Source organism: Zingiber officinale, chromosome 3B, assembly GCF_018446385.1.
Source record: "Zingiber officinale cultivar Zhangliang chromosome 3B, Zo_v1.1, whole genome shotgun sequence".
Classification (NCBI taxonomy): domain Eukaryota; kingdom Viridiplantae; phylum Streptophyta; class Magnoliopsida; order Zingiberales; family Zingiberaceae; genus Zingiber; species Zingiber officinale.
Window position 1 is genome coordinate 86,509,860 of NC_055991.1, and position 4,455 is coordinate 86,514,314.

The 4,455-nt window shown below is 47.3% G+C and overlaps 1 pseudogene; it reads right to left on the minus strand.

The window, feature by feature from the left end:
* Positions 1-659: 659 nt before the first annotated feature.
* On the minus strand, positions 660-2,571 carry LOC121968419 (annotated as a pseudogene).
* Between the last annotated feature and the right edge of the window lie 1,884 nt (positions 2,572-4,455).

Here is a 4,455-nt window from a genome sequence, read left to right on the forward strand (position 1 = left end):
TAATCGATTTTGAGTAAATTAATAGTCTAAATATATCTACGCGAAACGTAAATTTCAATTTTGAAGTCAATTATAACTTCTATCTATTGATGGCATTTCGATTTTTTCACAAAATCGATATTAGTCCATTACGATTCTAATATCCAACAAGTACTCCCTGCACTAACACACTGTTATTATCATCGATTTTTCTAAAAAAATAATATTAGACAAATATAATGAAGATTTCCCGAGCTATAATATTGGTAAGGACAATCTGAAATGTTATCGTCGCCTACGCATTTACAGAATATATAGAAGCCTAGTTGACAGAATTTAATGTATTTTTTTTAACCTCGCGTTATAGTTGCTTATGGCGCCTAATAACCCCTCTTGAACCCTTCTTTATTACAATAAACACGAGGTTTGGAAAAAAAAAATTTCCTTTAAAAGAGTAAAATGAAAATCAAACGCGATTTGGACAATACCAAAGTGCCTATACTATTTGAGAAAAATGCAAAAACAACTGTTTGGAAAATTGCTGAAAGTTAAATCACTTTTTTTTTTATCAATAGCTATAATATTTAGACGGCATGATAAACACGACAGCATATTAAACGACTAGCTGAGCTAAACAAGATGTTAGCGCCATGGAAAATACCAATGAAAAACTATCCTGCTTAGGAAACGACGGACAGAAAAGCTAACCAAATCGTAGGGAAATATTTAACGAAATACAACTCCAAACTGATATATGACAAAACACTAGCAAATATCGAAGTTTAGGGGCGAAGAGTAACGGCCGACACCATGGATCGTTGACTTTATAGTCAAAGTGTAAGCCCGAGTGAGAATTGAGCCTCAAACTCATCCAACTCTTGCTTCGGTAACGCCAAACCAATCTCTACTCCACCGTCCGCATACCTGCTCTCTGACACAGACATGGCTCCTAACCATGCGATCGACGGGACGTCCACCTTCACCGGCCTTCCCCACCCGAAGTCAACGTCGTAAACTTTGAACGACGGCGACCCCGCGACGCTAAAAGGCTGTTGCATCCACATTTCCCGGTACTTTTCCGGCCAGTTATCCATGCCCTCTAGCGGATCATGTTTGAGCCTTTCGATGGTTTCACCGACGAGTCGTGCTGCCATCGTAAACCCGTCTTCCCCCGCAAGGTCGCCAGCCTTCGCCTCGACGAAGTAGCAGGCGATACAGTTGCCGAAGTATTCCGCCGGGAGAGGCGGCTGCAACCGATGCCGGCAGTCTCCGGGGAACGCCAAGTAGAGATGCTTTTCCTCGGGGTATCCTCGCAATCTAACGAGGCAAACCCATGCGTACGCGTAGGTCACCGCGGTGGTGGAGCAGTGGAAGGAGAAATTGGACTTGGAGGAGGCCATCTCCTTTTAGTCTCCGGAGCTGGTCTGCGTTAATGGTAAAGTTGCCGAGGATCGAGCCAGTCGGAGCCACATTCATCATTATTGACTCGGTCGACTTCGCATCGACGGCAAAGTTGCTGCAGAACCTGGAGTACAAATCGCTCGGATTCGGAATCATGGTCCGGTCGAAGAAGGGCAGCGCCGGCGCCGGAGCCAGCGCCGCCTTGCCTGACCCTGCCGCGGTTCTAGAAGCCCAGGAGGAGATGAATCTGGTGGAGCTGGAGCCGTCGCACGCCGAGTGGTGGACGGACACGGCCACAGCCACGCCTCTGTTGGGAAACAAAGTCACCTGCACGGCCGTCACCGGCCTCCGGCCATCGTCTAGGTCAGCTAGTTGGGGGATCAAGTGAAGTAACCTGGCGTACTCGCAACCGGGGCGTCCGGAGAGGTCATCGAAGTCCCCATCGTGCTCGACGACGGTGAAGGTAACAGAGTCGCCCTCGACGTAGTGTAGCTCGTACTTGTCGTGGCTACCCGGGTGGAGGCGGATCTTGCCGGACAGTGGGTAAAAGTCCCGAAGAGTGAGGGAGAGGGCGGATTTGAGAGTGGGGAGGAGGGAGTCGAGGAAGTGGCCAAGGGAGTGGGGGAAAGGGTAGAAGAAAAGGCGCTGAACTGGTGGTTCAGCGTAGAGTAATACAATGTCAAAGATGGTGAAAGGGAGAGAGGATTCCGGCACCGACCCCGGCGGAGGAGCGACTTCAGATCTTTCAAGGACCGTAACTTTCGCAGCCTGCGCCGACATCTTGGAGAAAGAGTTGCAGTTTTGAATGGTAAACCTCCCTGAGTGGTAAATGGCTGGTGTGAAACCGATGTATCTTACTCCCATTAGAGACCCGGACCACACTAAAAGTATAAAACTCCCTCATGTGCAAAGCACATGCACGTGCCCAACCCCAAAAACCTCTCTCGAACTTCAGCGTCGCTCAGGCCGAAGCCGAAAAAAACCCTAGCCTCATGTTTCCTTCTCCAGCACCGCTTCCGCAGTTGTCTCCCTCGCCTGTGACATCCCTCCGAAGCCGGGCCCCTCCCGCGACCTCCCTCCAGCACCACCTCCGCAAAAAGGCCCGGCCCTCTTGACAACCAGCGCCGCCTCCCTCCAGCGCCGCCTCCACACAAGTCTTAGCCTCTCTCTCAACATCCAGCGCCTCCTCCTCTTCTGCCATTCTGTCCCCACTTTTCCTTTTCCATTCCAAATGCGTTTGATCTCCTTTTGGCCTCTCTCCAGCTTGTGATGCCATCCTGATGCCATATTCACAGTCCTGTGATTCACTGGCGATCAACCTCCGGCACCTCCAGCGGCTTTTAGCGACCTCGAATTCCCTCGCTCTCGCGACCTAGAAGGATTCCAGCTGCCTCCATCCTTCTCAGAAAAGTAATCGTTTACATATTTTTTTGGTTGAACTATATAGAAAATGTGTCTTGAGCTCTAGTAACAGGGGTGACCCGTTCATGGACATATAGGATAGCTCCTTGAGAGGAAGGCAAATTCTCCCCAAGGGAGCGAGAGACCAGGCTTAGTTCTACTCATCATTCTTAATTTACCAGTTAGAGTTATGTCATCAAGATTTGCCGAGGTGCCCTAGGGACAGGGGTAAACCGTGACAGGACTTCTTAAGACATTCCCCTATTCTGGCTCTTGAGAATACCCACTTAGCTTCCGACAATAGCAAGAATAAGGACAACGAGAATAAGATAAATCGAGACACATCAATACTACCACGATGAAACCAACTCCCTAGAACTCCTCATCACCAAGTAATATTTCGACCTTGCGACTCTTGACTCTCGCCCTCGACCTTTCTTTTCCCTTAGCCTGATCAAGACCGTTGGTAGTCTAGCTAACCATAAGTGAGCGATTGCTAGTGCTTATATAACCAGTCCCTATGGGATCGATATTTTTATTACTGACGACGAATTCGTGCACTTGCGTAAGTGTAACAGTGAACCTAACTTAAATCATTTGCCCAAATACTAAAACACATGGTCCGACGGACCATTGGGATTGCTCCAACACCTTGGATTAGTTACCTCTTCTTGATGTGGATACCAAGTAAATCTTTGTGTTAGCGTTGTATTTTTGTTTCTTGTACATTCTGCTGCATATCATCACCAAGAAGCAAGCAACGACAAGCACGATGAGCTATTCACCTCCCCTCTAGCTACAAATCGACCCTAACACATACGACAAACATATGTACACTCACAACATAGGTATAATCATTATGATACTTCTAACTAAATATACTAGACACATGTACACACACAACAAAAGTATAATTGAAAAGATATCTCTAATAATACACACTAGACTCATGTGCACACATAACAAAGATATAATCAACAAGATATCCAATAATACATACCAAATACATGTGGACACTCAACATAGGTATAATCAACATAACACCTCCAATAATATTCACTCAACATGTATGTGTAGGACCGTGATCGTTCGATAGAGGGGGGGTGAATATCGATTCGAAAACTCGAGTATAAAAGTACGCAGCGGAAAAGTAAATGAACACAATTGATTTTACTTCGTTCGGAGCCTGTGACGACTCCTACTCGAAGGCCCGTACTCCGTGAGTACTTTCGTTGGGCAATCACTATCAATTCGAATATTACAGAGTTAAGTACAAGAATTGACAGATAAAAAAAATACCGACAATAGAATTAAAACAAAACCAGCACTGAGTCGGAGAGCTTTTCGTGGCGTCGCAAGAGCACAGAGCAGCAGATCTTGGATTCTTAGTTCATATCGAAGCTCTACCCTTGCCCCTTCTTTTATATGAAGCTCAAGGCGCCCCGGATCCCTTCCAGGCGCCCTGGTGAGACGTGGCAGGTCCAACCAGTGAGCTCCAAGTGGCGACGTGCAATCGGGATAAAACTTGCCTCCCGGGCGCCCGGATCCCTTTCGGGCGCCCGGACCTCATCCGGGCGCCCAGACCACCTTTCTCCAGAACAGGTCCTTCTCCTGCAAGACAAGGTTAGTCCGAGATAAGTATAATAAATTTCCTGCAAAACAAAGTGTTAGCAC